The 17,326-nt window shown below is 40.4% G+C and overlaps 1 protein-coding gene across 7 annotated transcripts in view; it reads right to left on the bottom strand.

Moving 5' to 3' along the window:
* Positions 1–17,326, bottom strand: part of Esr1 (estrogen receptor 1) — a 366,602-nt gene that overhangs the window by 201,029 nt on the left and 148,247 nt on the right. The gene's annotated exons all lie outside the window — the stretch shown is intronic.

The raw sequence follows: 17,326 nt of genomic DNA, 5'->3' as shown, positions 1-17,326 counted from the left end.
TGAGCCTTCCAATTCTGGATTGTAGTTCATTCCAAATATAGTCAAGTTGACAACCAGGAATAGCCACTACACTTCCTAAGCTACTTCTGTTGGGTAGTTTGTTACAGCAAGGCACAGTAACTAATACAGTAAGCATCTTCACTCACCGGCTATCTGTCTCCTGTCAACAACGCAACATGAAGCCACACACACAGAATCACAGTAGGTCACCTCCTTCACTGGACCCTCCCACCACACCGCTACCATATAGGCTCACCCACACAGACACCAAGAGAGGAGATCAAATCAACTATTTGATTATTTTTCAAAGCAAAGGCACCTGTTTCAAAAAATAAATACAAATGTGTGTGAAAGCGACTGAGAGAGAGAGTGGGGTATGTGTGTGTACATGTGTGCATGTGTATATGTGTGCATGTGTGTATATGTATATCTGTGTATGTTTATGCCTATACACGTGTGCCCACATGTGTGTATATGTGTAGATATATGTGTATGCAAAAGACAGAGATAGATGTGGAGTGCCTTCTTTCATTACTCTTTTACTCCATTACTCACACTTTTTTATTTTAAAATTTTATTTGTTTAAGGTTTCATGTGTATAAGATGTTCCTTGATCGAAGACCCCCCCAACCCAGAATGCACATTATCCTCTCCCATCCTCCCCCTCCCATCAAATCCCCTCTTCTTTCCAGATCTTCCTATTTTATATCCTTTCATTGTGCATTTAGCTGAGGCCTCCTGCAAGCACGTGGCTGAGGGTGGCTTACTTCACCCGGTGCCATGTTCCTGGGAGGAGCATGGCTCAAGGCTACTGCTCAGTTTTGAAGTGCACCACTTGAGGAACTGGATCCTCTGCGACTCCACCTGGAAAACCAAGCTTACTTTGTATCCCATCATCACACCTCCATGCTGGCTTTTGCTTGTCTGAATCCACAGATGGGCTTAGGCTTGGCAGCCAATGAGCCACACCTGGATCATCATCCCACCATATCTGCCACATCGTGGCTCAGTGAGTATACACATAGAGGGATCAAGCAAAGACACTAAAGCTCTGGCTAGTCCTCCACTAACCTGTCTGTGAAGCCCAGGTGTCAGGAGGGGACAGGTTGGGCCTTTTAAGGGAAATAGGCACAGTGTTGTTCACTTGTTACTGTACTAAAATGCCATGATCAGAAGCAACTTATAGAAGAAAGAGTTTATTTGGACTTACAATTACAGCGTGGGGTGAGGAGGAGGGAGCGAAGGGATAAGAGAAGGGAAAAAGGAATGGGGGATGGAGAAGAGGAAAGGGAGAAAGGGGGAGATGGAGAAGAGAAAGGGGAAGGGGAGGAGGGGGAGAGAAGGGAAGAGAAGGTGAGGAAGAGGGAGGGGAAGAGGGAGGAAGGAGAAAAGAGGAGAGGGGGAGGAAGAGAGGGAGGAGAAAGGGAAGGAGAGGGGAAGGGAGGGGCAGGAAGAATAGGAGAAAGGGGGAGGGGAAGGAAGGAGGGGAAAAGGAGAGGAAGGGGGAGAGAGAAAGGAAGACAGAGGAGGGAGGAGGGAAGAAGGAGAAGAGGGAGGAAGGAGAACCTTTCACAAAGCTCATTTGATCATTCGCTCCATGAAAACCAGCTTCTTCCATTCTGAGCATGATGTTCCAAGTGCTATATAACACATGGATTGCTTGATTCAATCCCCTGTCGACTTTATGAAAAGGGAATTATATTAATCCACATTTTACTGTTGTAGGATTGTGTAAAGGTTTTAAAGTGGCTCAGAGCCACCCAGCAAAACAGATGGATTTTGAATCAAGGTCTCCCTCCCATTAGAGATTGAACTGACCCATCCCTGCAACCTTCATACACTGAAGGCTCAACTTGTCCAACAAGCTCTTTGTTCAAAAACAGCATCTGTTTCCCTGCTGGCAATTATGGTAGGGTTCTCAGCAACTATCTGACCAATGAGGGTTCTGAGATCAAGGATGCTTGTGCATTAGAAAGAATAACAGGGAACTAACATAGCCAAGCTGATGTCACTCACTGCCTGTACTTTGAAAATATGCAAGATGTATCAAAACAAACTTATATTGGACATTGGGATAAGAAAAAAATGACATTATTTGGATGAGAGCCACAGGCCAAATATCTGCAATATGATTTACATAGAATCATGGATACTACCCTGCCTTACGTCCTGAAGAAAATGGGGCAATTCCTGAGTGTACTCCAGCCCATTGAGTGGAGTTTCATTCTAGGAGTTTCACACACATCAATCACTAGTACCAAAGGAAGAAAATGCTATGAGAGAGGCCAGGCAAAACTGAGAACCAGGCTCAAACAGTGCTGCTGGGACCACCAACAGGAGGAAAGGAAGACTGTCAAGGAATTTAACAAGGTGGGAAGAATTCAAAAGATTTTTAAGTGAATGTAGGAGTGTGGGAATGACTGACATAAAAAAAATGAAGGATTAGAAGAAGTATTCATAATTATGCCCTAGAAAAATTTATATCAAAATAGCTATTAATCATCTTTAAGTAGTAAAGCACAAAAAGCTAAAAGAATGTGAAGGTCTAAACCAATTAGCACATATCTGGGGCTAAAGAGGAGGAGGTAGGAAGGAGGAAGTGAAAGGTCCTGCTTTGCTCTAGGATGCCTTAAAAATTGCCTTTACTGTTAATCAGGAGGAGGATCTGGTTTCTGAGGGAGGGCAGACAGAGGGGGTGTAGAACAATTCTAAACATGTCGGGAGGGTTCAGTAAGACATCAACCAGCTGTCAAGCAGATAGTTGTCAATGAAATAATAAAACCAAGACAATGAAATTGGAGGCAAAATACTTAGTAATTCTCCTTTCAGGTGCACACTCAGTGAGTAGAGGAGTTGGAGGCTGAGGGATTGCCAAGATCGGGTTGGCCTGTGGGCATGTCTGGGGGTGAGGGATTGTTAATTGATATGAGATCCCAGCCCACTGTGGGCAGCACCATTCCCTGGGCTAAAATGTCCTGAGAAAGCTAGCTAAGCATAAGCCTTTCAGCAAGTCAGCAAGCAGCATTTCTCCCTGGTTTCTGCTTCGAATTACTGCTTGAGTCCCTGCCCTGCCATCTCTCACTGATGCAGCCCATCAGACAAAATAAATCCTTTACTGCCCTTAGTTGCTTTTGATCAGTGTTTTATCACAGCGACTGAGATAAACCTAAAACAATGCCCTAGGCTCTATCATACTTATACATACACACACATATACATATGATTGAAAGCAGGAATACAAACAGATATGTGTATGTCCACAGACAAAGCAACGTTACTCATAATAGCCAAAAGTCAGAGAAAACGCAGGGTCTACTGACTTAAATAAATACACAAAAGGTGGTATATAAATATAACAGAATTCACATTATGCTTTTAAAAATATTGAAATTCTAATGTATACGATGGCATGGTTGGATCTGGAAAACATAATGCTAAGTGAGAGAAGTCAGACACAAACGATAAAAATGACTCTGTGTACATGAAGTGCCTAAAGTAGTCCCACTCACAGAGACACACCATGGGGAAAGAGTAGGGCTTTTAAGCTCCTCAGGGAAGTGAGGGAGTTATTGGTTAAAAGGCACAGTTTCAATCTGCTCATACAACTTTTGCTCATACAACATAAATGAACCTAAATCTACCTTCAGTAGCTGAACTACTACACTTTTGGTGTGTATGGTTTTTGTAAAACAAACTTGGAGCTGTCCTAAGTATCAATGTGAGAAAGCAGAAAGATGAATCAAGGTTGGATTGATTGATCCTATTCTGATTCGGTTCTATGTGACAATCTCTGTGGCCAAGGACTGACTAACTAGCAGCATAAGCCATGGGCTTCTCATAAACTAGCAATGTGCTTGGTGGGTTCAGCTCTGTGTCTCATCTCAGTATCACAAACAATGAGCTGGGTTGCTCCAATTACAGAGTCATAACTTGAGACGCCAGGGATCTGACTAACTTGATCAAGGTCTCTTGGCTGGTAGATGGTAGACCCATCATTAAAATGCAGATCTGTCTCATTCGTGGGTCTTTGGGTTTTTCTTTTCTTTCTTTTTTTTTTTTTTTTAGAATACTGCCATGATTGGCTAAGAAGAAAGAACTCAATATTAACTCAGAACATTTAAGCATTAAATTATGCTTATAATAATCATGCGACAGCTAAATAAATCACTTTATCTTTGAAAAGCCTTTCAGAATCAGCAGTGCAATCCTCTCCAGACAAATTCTGAGCTCCGCCGTTCCCACCAAACAGGAAAGATGAACCACACGAAAGATTACATTTATTTGTGCATCAGGACATGTATTTTTTTTTTAATTCTAGAAAATCCTCTTCAACATATTCTGTCACAAGCTCCAGATGGAAAGAAAAACTAGAAAGCAATTTTTTGAGGAAATTAAACAAAAACTTTAAGCCCTTTGAAAGAATAACTGCAGTCGTGTGTTTGTAAATAAATTTCCACTCAGATATTAAAATGAATACTTTCTGATTCACAGCCAGTGCAATGAGCCAAACCGAATGAAATAAAATTTGGCTGCCTCAGTGCACACATTCCTAAAAGTCCAGTGAGGACATTCAGTGGGCCCTGATTTGAACTATTTCACAACCACATCTGTATGTAGCAGCATGCACCCAAAAAAGGGAGAAAAAAAAAAGAAAGAAAAAGAAAAAGAAATCCAGGATGCTTAATCATGCATCTCAAATTCTATTTTCACATGAGTTATTTCTAATTAATTTTATCAGAAGCAACACCCACCTATAAATTGCATTTTGCTTTTATTTTTTAAGTGAACCAGAAAGTATTACTAATATCCAATTATATTCCCCAAAGATGTTTTGAAAGAAGGAATTCTAGGAAAGAAAACAGCCCTGGAAAGTTTCCTTTTCCTCATAAAAAATGAAGTCAGAAGAACTTCTCTCTGTCCTTATAAGACCCCAATTGACTGAACATACTGACGTGATACCTTTGGGTCCGGTCTCTATAGCCCATCTGCTAAGCCACAGTTGTTTCAAGCACCTGGCACAGAATCAAGCCAACAGCTGCGACAAAGCATGATGGGATCAGTGACCACCACCTCACCACAGTACCCTGGAGACAATGAGTCGCTTTCAACAATGCCTCTCCTAGCTCCACACACAAGGAAATGCTGGTGTGCGGTCCAGAATAGGACCTTCTGAAATTGCTCCTCCTGCTCCTATAATATCCAGCACAGGGTTTTGACCACCCTGAGAACATGGTGCCTTGCCCCAAGACCAGATTTTAGAAGGTCTGAAGGACTAGGTTGAGGGGTGAACAAAGAAAAAGTTGGGTGGTAGATAAGATTTAAACAAAGGTGGAGACGGTGCAACCACCAGGGTGACTAATTCAAAGGCAGGCAGCATTCCCCAAACCTCCTGGCCTTCCTTCTTTGTCCTTTTTGCTTCCAGAAAGTTCTCCAAGCTTTCTTACCACATCAACTCCTTTAAAGATAAAACCCTGATGGCCAGAACTGGTAGCAAGAATTTCAAAGTATTCTCACCCTGAGAAAGAAGGAAAAGAAAATGTTCTTGCAATCTAAGAGACAGGAGAAAACCCAGAGACCCTGAGCCGGTTCTGCCAAGTGGTCTGGTTCCACAGTCGAAGATAAGCTTGTGCTCCAGCTCAGGGTCATTTTAATGCTTTAGGAAGAGAGGAAAAGATTGTTGGCTGAGATCAGATTAGTGCAGAGTATGAAGATATGGAGGTCCTTCAAACTGCTGGGACCCTTTTAAAAAAAAATGGATTGCTGATTTACTAAGTGCTAAGTAAGAATTTCACTGATCTTTGAGAGTCTCTCCCAAGTTCTATTCTAGGCAAAACTCTGCCTAGACATTCCAGTGAAAAGGAAGGATGGGAAAGTCAGGCATTTAAGATTCCACAAATAGGGACTTCTTTAGCATATCTGTAGCAATGGTGCAGACCTTACAGATTTTCTTCACTTGACTGCGACCTCTTCAAAAAAAAAGGAGACCGGCTAATCTACTTTTTCAACCTCAACAATTGTGTCTGACTATTGGAGTAAATCAATTTGGCCATTTTTCTTTCTTTAACACTTAGCACAATGGCCTCAAGATTTCCCCATGGTCTTGTGGATGGAAAAAAAAACCCTCCTTTTTAATAAATAATACTTCAATTCTACAAGTAATTTCAAGAGAGTAAAGAAGAAAAAGAAATAACAGATGAGGTCAACACATGCAAAGTTTTTGTTCATCTTGTGGCCACTGGAGAGTTAAAGGATGCGTAAAGAAAAATGGGTTGATTGGCATGTGAATGTCACCCAGGGTGGTGTGCACAGTCCTCAAGCCTAGAGACAATATCTGTGAGGTATGTCGTGGTGGCCCAGTAGCCTGGTAAAGAGTAAACACATGGTGGTCACCCAGGAAACACAGGCTTGTCGTTGGAACAATACTAGGCCAGCATCAGCAGCTTCCATTTCCTTTCTGGTTCTTTGTCCTCACCCCTCTGTTCTGCCCCCCATGGGCTAAGCAATGAACTTCACCATCAGAACCTTGGTAAGCGAGAAGCAGCCACCGTGTTTTACCACAGAATCAGAGAAAGTGTGGGCTGTGCTTTGGCTTCTTCAGATACTGAAATACAGGTGCAGCATCCAAGCTGCCCAGGTCCAGTGGGTCACAAAGCCCTCCACTGGGGACAGTATTCACTTACTGCCCTTCCAAGCCTGCCAGTTTGCCTGGTGCTTTAAGATGACCCACTATCCATCTTTTTTTTTTTAAATCTCCTCTCTGTAAAACATAGAGAATCCTTCACTTTTGCCCTAAACTGGGCAAGAAGGCACAATGGAGCATCCTAGACTCAGCTCATTGTCTGGTAACAGCCCCATTTCCCCTGAGCAATCGGAATAGTTACAAACAACTGTGTCCTCTTCTGCTGCTCATTAGCCTATGGGCACAACGAGTCAGCTACAGCCTAGTGGTCCTCTTTACTTGCAACACCCCTTTTAGAAATATCCTATCCCTGTGGGGAGCAATAGATCCCTATGCTAAGCATCAGGTTCTGTAGTCAAACTAATTGGTTTCTATATTGGCTTTCTTTCTCCTATACCTTAGTTTCCTCATCTGTAAAATAAGGATAAATCAGAGTGCTGATTTACCATAAATTTGGGGAGAGTTAAATGAGATGATGCATAACATACAGCCTTGAGCAGGACAAGTAGTCATTGAATGCTCACAAACATTATGATTATTAGGCACTAAATCTCCAGACCATCGCTGCTCAACTTTTTTAGAACAGTATTTGGAAGAAAACACCCTCAAACAAGTCTATTATAACCTATCATTTCTTAGTAATAAAACAGGGGTTTTGCCCTTAAGTAATTGTCTTTGGATCATATATCTTGTAAGGTTGTATTTGTATAAATGGCACTGAAACTCTTTATCCTGGCAAAGACAAAAAACAAAAGTCAAAAAAACAAACAAACAAAAAAACAAAAACAAAACAAACAAACAAAAAACCTACCACAATCAGCCAATCAGATAATGCTACTTTCAGAGCTGGAAATTCTGCTAGTGCCTAACAAAACCAGCAAGTCTCAAAATATTCAAAATCTGTATCCAAATACCTTTTAAATAGCCAAGAACTATGGCATACCTGTATAAACTGTCTGAGACATACAGCTGTCTCCCTCAAAACAACCTAACATGAACTAATAGTTTGCATCTGGCCTTAGAATGAAAACAATTGTTTGAAACCAGAAATGATAAAACTGCCAGAAAAAAAAAAAAAACATAGGCAATAGCGTCCAAAATACAGGTGTGGGAAAGGGCCTAGGAACTGAGGCTAACAATTGAAAAATGAAGTCTTTGGCACAGATAAAATAGAATAAGGAGGAGGCTCACAAGGCAAGACAGAGGATTTGCCATCTAGATTTCTAACAGAGGATTACTGTCCAGAATATATAAAGAACTCACACAAAAAAATCCAGAAAATAAATTGCACACTTAATAATTAGTATGGACCTAAACAGATAATTCTCACTAGAAAAATAAGTAAAAATGGCTATAAAATACTCATCACCCTTAGAAATTAGAGAAATAGAGATTAAAACAACCTTGAGATGTAATCTTATCCTCGCCAGAAAGGCTAAAATCAACAAACCGGCCAATGACAAATGCTACAGGAGGGGTGGGGGAAAGGGAATCCTCGTTCATTGTCACAAACTGGTTGCAGCCTCTCTGGAAGCCAGTACATACATGCAACCCTCAAAAACCCAAACACAATCTACCATGTGATCTAGTTATATTACTCTCGGACATACGCCCAAAGGACTCAACAGCCACAGGACTCAACAGCCAGAGGACCCTTTAGACTACTCTACAGGTACCTGCTCAGCCTTGTTCCTCTTCACTCCATTCACAGGAAAACTAGGAAATCAAAACAACCTAAATATTTTCCAACTGACGAGTGGATAACAAAGATGTGATATATAAATGATATAGAAAACTATTCCGCTCTAAAGAAAAAAAATGAATCTTGCAGGTAAGAGGACTTAAATAGAAAATATTCTACTGTGTGCTAGCACAGATGCAGAAAGACAAACACCACCTGTTCTTATTCATCTTCAGCTCTCATTGTCAAGCTCTGAATCTTGAGATGGGAGGAAGGAAGGCACAGTGACTACAGAAATCAGGACTTGGTTCTCTCCTTCACTTTCGAACTCACAGTGGGGTTGGGCCACAAGCCTGTCTACCTACTTAGCTAGGCTCTAATGTATCATAGTTGAAATGCTTTAAGCATCAGCTTCAGGGTTCTTTAGGCTTCCTAACTTGACACCCCAGAAATATCTCTAGCATATCATTAATCCTATGTCTCCCGGAAATTTGATATAACTTCTGTCCCCTAAGCACTATGTCCCTCCTTCAGAAACACCAATTTCATTTCTGCAAGAAGAAGGTCTGGCCACACAGCACCTTTGTTGTATCCCATTACCCCTTTCTGGAATCCCATGGTCCATCAGTTTTCTGTATCTTGCTTTGTTTATCTCAGTGATAAACACATACACACACAACACACTTCACCAGAGGCAAGGCAAACACAAGAGCAAAGAAACTCGATAGTAGAATTGCTATTGCCATTATTATTTTTAAATATCTCCTTTGAAAAGGTCTTATACTTTATTTAACAAAGTCTGTATGACCTCAGAAACTGCACTTAACTTAAGCGGGAGGGGACTAGCACTATGAGAATCATGTAGAAAATTGAATATCTCTAAAAGAAAGTCACAAAGACCATCCCAAAACTTGTGTTACTGCAACAGAATACTTTATTTCTGCTTTTAGTCGGGGGGGAAGGGGGGAAGGGAAGGGGGAGAGGGAAAAGAGGGAAGTGGGAGGGGGAGAGGGACAGGGAGAGGGAGGGGGAGAGGGAGGGGGAGAGGGAGAGAGATGGGGGAGAGGTAGAGAGAGGGGGAGCAGGCCATTTTAAAGGCACATTATTATAAAGAAGGTACCTTTCTATATCTCTAGGTACCCTAGCGTGACCAGGAGTCACCACTGCTGAGCTCACTCCATGGAGCTTCAGGTGTAACCCCAGAAGATCAGCTGAGGGGAACTGAACCAAGACAACCTTGAATATAACTAGATTTATTTTCAGTAGAGGAGGGGGGGGAGGAGGAAAAGGAGGGGAAGGAGAGGATGGAGGGAGGGGAGGATGGGGGGAGAGGGAGAGAGACAGGGAAGGGGAGAAGGAGGAGGGGGAGAAGGAGGAGAGGAAGGGGAGGGGGAGAAATAGGAGGCAAATAAGAGGAGAATGCCCAGGAGGAGAATTCTACAAAGGATTGTTGTTGCATCAGCTGATCCTTTAAAGTGACTATAGATAGCTCTTTGCTTTCCACTTTTTCAGATACTCAAGGTAACTTTCACACGGTTTTACCAACTGCTTTTAGAACAAAAGTTATATCATTCCCAGATGAAGATGTTAAGGTGGAAGAGTCATAGTGTTTATTCCTAAGCTGCTTTGATAACATTGATGTGGAGTCAGAGCAAAGGGTAAGGAGGGGTGGCTTTTGTCTCTGGGCCAATGAACACATAGATCTACTTCCTGCGCACCTTCTAATATGCACAGAGCTTGGGGCAAGCGGGTATGTGACAGAAATCCCTCTGATAACAGTCCAGCTACCTTGCTGACAGCTGGCTCTTCCATCCCAATTGGGAATACAGAGTTAGAATCAATATCACAATTTGGGAAATTGACAAAATGACACATGGTTGGCCACTACTGCAGCTTTAACTACTGAGACTCCTGATGGGTTTATTAACACAAGGGCTTTCGTCTCCTCCACTAGGATTTCTCCCTATCCCAGAGTAAGAATAGTCTCCTGGAGCTGGCTACATAATACAATACATATAATACTAATACTCAATACAGTTCCACATTGACTCACAACTAATGAAATGAAAGTTGCATTTGAGTGCGGCCTTATCATCTTGCAAACAAAATAAGAAACTTTCAAAGTATAAAATGGAGACTTCTGGGATACACGGTGAGAAAACAGCATTCGGTATGCTGGAATTAAATCACCTGATCAGCTGCAGACCACATCTGGAATCAATGTTTTATTGTGTGAGGAATGGAAGCGTATGGAGAAAATAACAATGCTGACAAATAAAAATCAAAGGTTATCCATGATCCTGTAATTCATATGTAGTTGCTACTTATATGTTAAAGGACACATTTCCAAATATCACACATACTTTAGATAAATAGGTAGATAAGCATAGAGGGATATATGATGAGTACATGAATAGATGATAGATAGATAGATAGATAGATAGATAGATAGATAGATAGATAGATGATAGATAGATAGATAGATAGATAGATGATAGACAGAGATGATTGAGAGACAGAAAGATATAGATGAAAGATAGAGATAGGAGATAGATAGATGGATGGATGATAGACAAATATAGATTAATAGATAGATTGACAGGTGAGATAGGAGATAGATAGATGATAGATAGATAGATAAATAGATAGATAGATAGATAGATAGATAGATAGATAGATAGATAGATAGATAGATGATTGACAGATAGATATTGATAGATGAAACAGGAGATAGATAGATAGATAGATAGATAGATAGATAGATAGATAGATAGATAGATAGATAGATGTGAAGATAGGAAATATGCATGTATATGAATACATATATGATAAATGTACCAATATATGCACTAGTATATACACATACACATAAAAGGAACTGGCTTATAAAAAATATTTGACACAAATCCTTTCTTTTACATTCTGTTCAGAAAAATCAGCCACCAATACAGCACTTCATCAGCAACAGCTGTCTTGTAGAGCCCTTGACAGCACTTTTATTTCTCAGAAAAATGGAGTTCAAATCAAGGCAGGTGTCTATGGTGTCCTGATTTGATAAAGAGATATGGGAGTGAAAGTAGAAAAAAATAGAAAGGCCACCTTGTCACCAAAGATTTCCTAGCATCCATGTCTCTGTCTCAGCTCCTTTCATGGATTTATAGTCAGGAGGCACACAGTCAGCATAAGACGAAGGAGCCTATTGACGGGGTCAAGATTCACATGTTTCTTCTGACTCTTATGTGTTCAGCATTTAATTAAAAGTGCCTACCATAGGGAAAGTATTTGAAATAACATAGGGAGGAAGAAGAGGACCCTTACAAACACTTTGTAATACAATTGATGAGAGCTTATCAATTTTCTACCTTCTCTAAGACCAGTTGTTACCACCATGATTTTATGAATTAAATGGGGTATTACATTTCCCATCTTCTGATGGCTCATGTGCATGGAAGCATAGTCACCTCTGAGAAGAAAAGTCTCTAGCAAATGTTCACACCATGACTGGGGATGGAGAGAGAGCTCAGTGGTTAAGAGCATGTGCTGCTCATGTTTGGGTCCCAGCACCCACATGGGGTGGCTCACAATCATTCCAGTTCCAGGAGATCCAATGCCTTTTGGTGGCCTCTGTGGGTGACTGCGCTCACATGCACACAATTAGACACACACACAAACAGAGACACACACATAGACACATATACACTAATACACATACACACAAACACACCTATACACAAACACACACACATAGACCAAGACACACAGAGACACAAGCACACAGACACACACAGAGAAACACACATTGTTACATCAACACACACACACAGAGTTTTAAGACAAACACCCTCCATAAATAACTAAGGAAAAAAATCAAGAGTATCACAAACATAAAAGTCACAGGCTCTAAGTTATAATTACCCAAACAGCTCTTTACTTGGAACCAACTGCTTTTCTCTATATGATAATAAAACATAGTACTTTTATTTCCACCATCACTATATTATCTATTACTACAGTGGAGGGAGTATCTTAATATTTTATTAATACCATTCCCATGTTAAGTTTTAAAACTAAGTTGAAATAGTATATGGCTCACACAGCCCAGAAATACAGCACCAGCCAAATTCTGGATTTGTCATAAGAGACTTATTGCTCATGACATTGAGAGAGCGATACAGCCAGAATGTGTTAGACTCTATGTGACAAGTAGTTTTAAAGCATAGAGGGTTCTAACATACTATCTAATGTTGTACTACTACAAAGACCATGCAGGACTAGGCAAATAATGACTAAAAACAAATTCCAGGATATTAACAATGAAAGAGACATCTTTAATGTGCTTCGGACAGATGCTAGTTGACTCACTATTTCTTCCATAGTGTTGTCTAGTTTATTCTAGAGAACTGTTCTCACCCGGACTCTGAACTCCTAACGTTTCTATAAGAGTCTCTTCTCCATCCCCAAAGCTGTGGGGCATCTCTTCTAGTGCTGAGTTTAAATCTTGTGTGATTTAGCATAGTCTTCTATCAGTGATCAGCTGAATCCTTCATTAGATTGCACATGTTGTATTCTTAAATTTCTCATAGTGCTACTATGAAATGCCAGAAAATAAATATCTGATGCATTAAGGCAACAGGAAAATATAAATTCCTTAACTCAACAAGTTAGTCTTCTCTGGGAAAGAAGCTTTGAGGAACATGGGCAGGAAAGTGCTCGTGGGTATAAGTGCTAAGAAGGAAGAAGGAAGGAGAGTGGGGAATTGGAAGAGAGGGTGGGGGTGCAGCGAATCTACAGCAGCTCTGAGAGCATAAACAGTGTTGCAGGTGCTGGAAATCAGAAGAAACCACCTCCAAGGTGTCAAAGGAACAAATCATTACAAATTTGGATCACCTTATGAACTATAATTTATCTTCCATGGAATATAAGGAGAATATCTTCTGCACTCCTTAGTGAAGGACCATAGAGAGGGCTGGCCACTTTAAAATGATTGCATTTACATTTTAACCACACAGATCATATTTATAAACGTAACCCAGTCACTCACCCATGCATTTTTAAGTAATTGGATTCCGTTCAATCTCATTCACTCTTTACGTCCTAGTACAAGTGATCTGAAACTGCCAAGTGCATCAAATAAGGATAATGCACATTTGGATAAGATTTAAAATCCATTTACTCCTTCTCAAAACAAGTAGAGAAAATGAGTGCCCATTATGGGGAGAGGTTGTAATTTAATAATTAAATTGTGTTTCCCACTCCTTGTTTCTTAGCAAATGAAGACTAACATATTTTTTATTTCATCTAGGGGAAGGTGGACGTGTGGGGAAACAGCAATCCTCCCTTCCCTGTGTCTTTCTTCGGGCCATGAATATCTTCTGCTCGCTAACCCACACATGCTGCAGGCTTAACATGGAAGGAAAAAAGAGGTTCCACACCTGGACAGCAGCTTTATGAAATAGATTGTTCTTGTGTATGATATTTCCCCACAAAAACATCCAGGCAAGTAACAGTTTTGCCTGCGTGTTTGGTGCAGCAATGGCATAGGATGTGGCCCAGAAATGATCTTCCTGTTCTTCAAATTATACGTTCCTCTGAGTGAGTGGATGTCTGAGAGCAAGACATTCACTTTTAAAGGATATAAAGGTGTCAACAGTCATTTTCTACAAAGAACAGAGAATTGAGGGAGGATTATGACTCTAGACCATCACTGTAAGGCTTGTAAGGACAATGTAGCCAATAATTTTGAGAGCTAGTTAATACCCTTTGAATATGTGCCCATTAAAGCCTGTCTATAATTTTGGTGGAAAATTATTGCCATTCATAAATAGGGCTTTTTAATGGATTGTTGATGAGCTTAAGCACTATACATGGGCACAAGCTACTACTTTCATGGAAATAGTCAGTGCCATGACCAGAAGAGAACCACTTAGTAGGGAAATTGGAAATTTAATTCCAATCAGATGAACAAAAAAGTGGAAAAGAAGAAGAATACTCCAAGTGGTAGCATTAAAAAAAAAAGAAAAGAAAAGAAAAAACCACCAGCGATTAAAACCATTTGGAACCTTTGATTACCCTTCGAAGGCATTTGTTGCCATGGTTTTTAAAGTCTACTGAAAGCCTCAGCTATGTCCATAAAAGCTGCCAAGAAACAGGAATCTATACTGATTTCATTTGTCAGAGGCATTTTATCTTAATTATCTCCAAGATAAAGATTACCTGGCCAAAAGGAAGAAAGAAAGGAAAATAATGGACCAGAAGCAACGTCATCTCGCAGGTAGAAGAGTGTGACTTCTCTTCCTACAGATTTCTCTAGACCCATAGATCGATGCAGATGTATATGCATAAGTCTAACCTAATCTAGCTAACTATCAGAGTGGAGAGCTACAAGCATTTAAAATCAACAATGTGGTTAGGTGTGGTATCACCTGTTTGTCATCCCAGATCTCAGGAGGTGGAGGCAGGAGGATCATGATCATTAAAATGCTGCCTACAACAAAACATTAATAAGATCAGTCCTGAGACTTTACAGAAGAAGGTTTCTTTCTTTCTCTCTCATGAGAATCAAGAGCCAAACATCTAGCAAATTTATCAGTACCTGAGGCTAATACCTGTCTTTGAGGAAGGTTCACTGTAAGGTTTTCCCTTGAAAGTTTCCTCTGTGTGCAGATTTATGCTCTCTGCCTTTGGTTTACATAGTCTTGTTCCTTTACAGCACAGTATGCATGTTGTCTCAAGATGAACAATTAAGACAGAATTCTGACAAGTCAAGGATTCGGCAAGTTCTGAGCCTCAAGAGGAGACAATGAGCTCCCACAACCTAACTCACCTTCAGAAACCACCAGGGTCTTAGTCCCTTCATCAGCATCATTTAAATGCTCACGCTGTTCCTGTATTCACGATTTGTACAGCTTAATGTGTTGGTACCAGGATAGTATTTTTTAACCTTAACATTCTAAAGTGCACCACATGGTCCTCTTACGTAATTCATGATTTTCCTGTCCAGTAGGTTCTGGTAATGGAGATAGTATTTTCACAAGGTTTCAGGGAGATCCAGAAATCTCTTTTCACATGCTATTCTGAGGATCGAAAGGAAGATTTTGGAGCTTTCACTATGATTTGGGAAACTGTCTCCTACAGGCACACATGGAAAAGGTTTGGCCTGAAGCTCATGGCACTATTGGGAGGGGTTGGAGCGCTTACAAAATAGAGGCTGGTGGGAAATCTTCCAGTCACTCACTTAGGCTGTACCTTTGAGGCAGATATGGGACACACGCCTGTTCTTTCTCTCTGTTACAGCCATGAGTTGATAGGCCTCCTCCACCATGTGTGTTCCTGCCATAATGCAGTGCTTTCTCTATCCCCAAAAGTGATCTAGCCAGCTGACCCCACACTGAAATCTCTGAAACTGGAAGCCAAGGCAAACCCTTCCTCTCTTTAAGTTCACAATCTTGGTAGATTCTGAGCAATGGAAGCTGGTTGACACCTACTTTTTCGTCATTTAAAGCACGCCATCTTCACAACAAAGCCATTCTTCTCAGCCACTTCCTTTAAAATTAATTGAGAAAATGACGCCAATCCTATCCGTGAACTAGAGCAGAGTGTCAGTTCTATTTTGTAGCTGCTGAATATCTCTGTGTATCAAGATATGCCGGTTTATCAATTCGTGTCACAATACTATTGCACTGTATAGTAGTGACTTTTGTGACTAGGTGGTCTCCATTATGAAAGTGCTTCAATGACTATCTTTGCATCTATCTTTATGTATACATGCATATAAGAATCTTTCTACATTGCTGGAAATACATTAAAATTATCTTTGATTTCTTTTTTATAATGTGCAATGCAACTGTGCCTCATCCTTTATAATCTTTTCAAAACTTGTTCTGTTTATGAGTCTCTAAGCTTTGCAGCCATCCTCTTGGGCATCAAAATCCTACTCTGATTGAAGTTATGATGTCTTAACAAAGACTGGTCTTATTAATCTTCGATTTCCTTTTGATTTTCATGTACTACTATCTGCAGATTGGAGGATGGAACCTCACCTCCAATCAATCAGCATACTATTTTTATATCATGTGTAAAAATACCAATTGATCATTGTACTTCAAAGGTTTTTGAGCACTGTGTCACAACAGTCATAAAAATGAACGCCTTTCTTCAAAAAAATTATAATAAATACCTTTGGAGACTAGAAGAAAAAAAGATATGCTGGCTCTCTGTGTACCAAGCTATCATCTATCTCCAACTTGGCATGTCTAGCATTGAACTTCCTTTGTATCTGAGTTAATTGGCCTGGCTCTTAATGTTCCCTGTTCATTCATTCCCCTTTGAACATCATTGACTCTTTCAACTATTATAAAATGTTTAATTCACTTTAATACAATATACATTATTTCATTAGGCCTTCCATTCTTTTTCCTTTTGTCCCATGTTACAAACACCACGTATCACTGAACACTTTGGTGAGCTAACTACCACTCTATTTATCTTGATGCCTCCATTTTCTCCCATTCTCTGCTGTTTTTCATCTCTCATTGAAAAACATGCTGCTGACAGTCTACCCTTTATCAGAAACTATTGTGCCATATTAATACCTTACTGGTGAAACTGATGGCTTTGTTTTACCTAAACCAACCCAAGTGAATCTTAACCCTTTGTCTGTGCTGTCATCCGTTCATTGAGATGAAATCTTAATTTTGTACCAACCTCTGAGGAATTCACCATCAGAATGAGAAAAATGGATGTACACACAACTGTATGCAACCCAGTAAAACAGTGTCTTGTGGAGGTGCCAGAAGAGAGAGAACTTATGAACCAGTGTGTGAGATTGTTTTTGACAGTCATGCTTAATGAGTTTAAGAATCCTTACAGGTCGGGCGTGGTGGCGCACGCCTTTAATCCCAGCACTCGGGAGGCAGAGGCAGGCGGATTTCTGAGTTCGAGGCCAGCCTGGTCTACAAAGTGAGTTC

This window comes from Mus caroli, chromosome 10, assembly GCF_900094665.2.
Source record: "Mus caroli chromosome 10, CAROLI_EIJ_v1.1, whole genome shotgun sequence".
Lineage (NCBI taxonomy): Eukaryota > Metazoa > Chordata > Mammalia > Rodentia > Muridae > Mus > Mus caroli.
The sequence above is the reverse complement of the archived record's forward strand: the minus strand, read 5'-3'. Positions and strand labels throughout refer to the sequence as shown.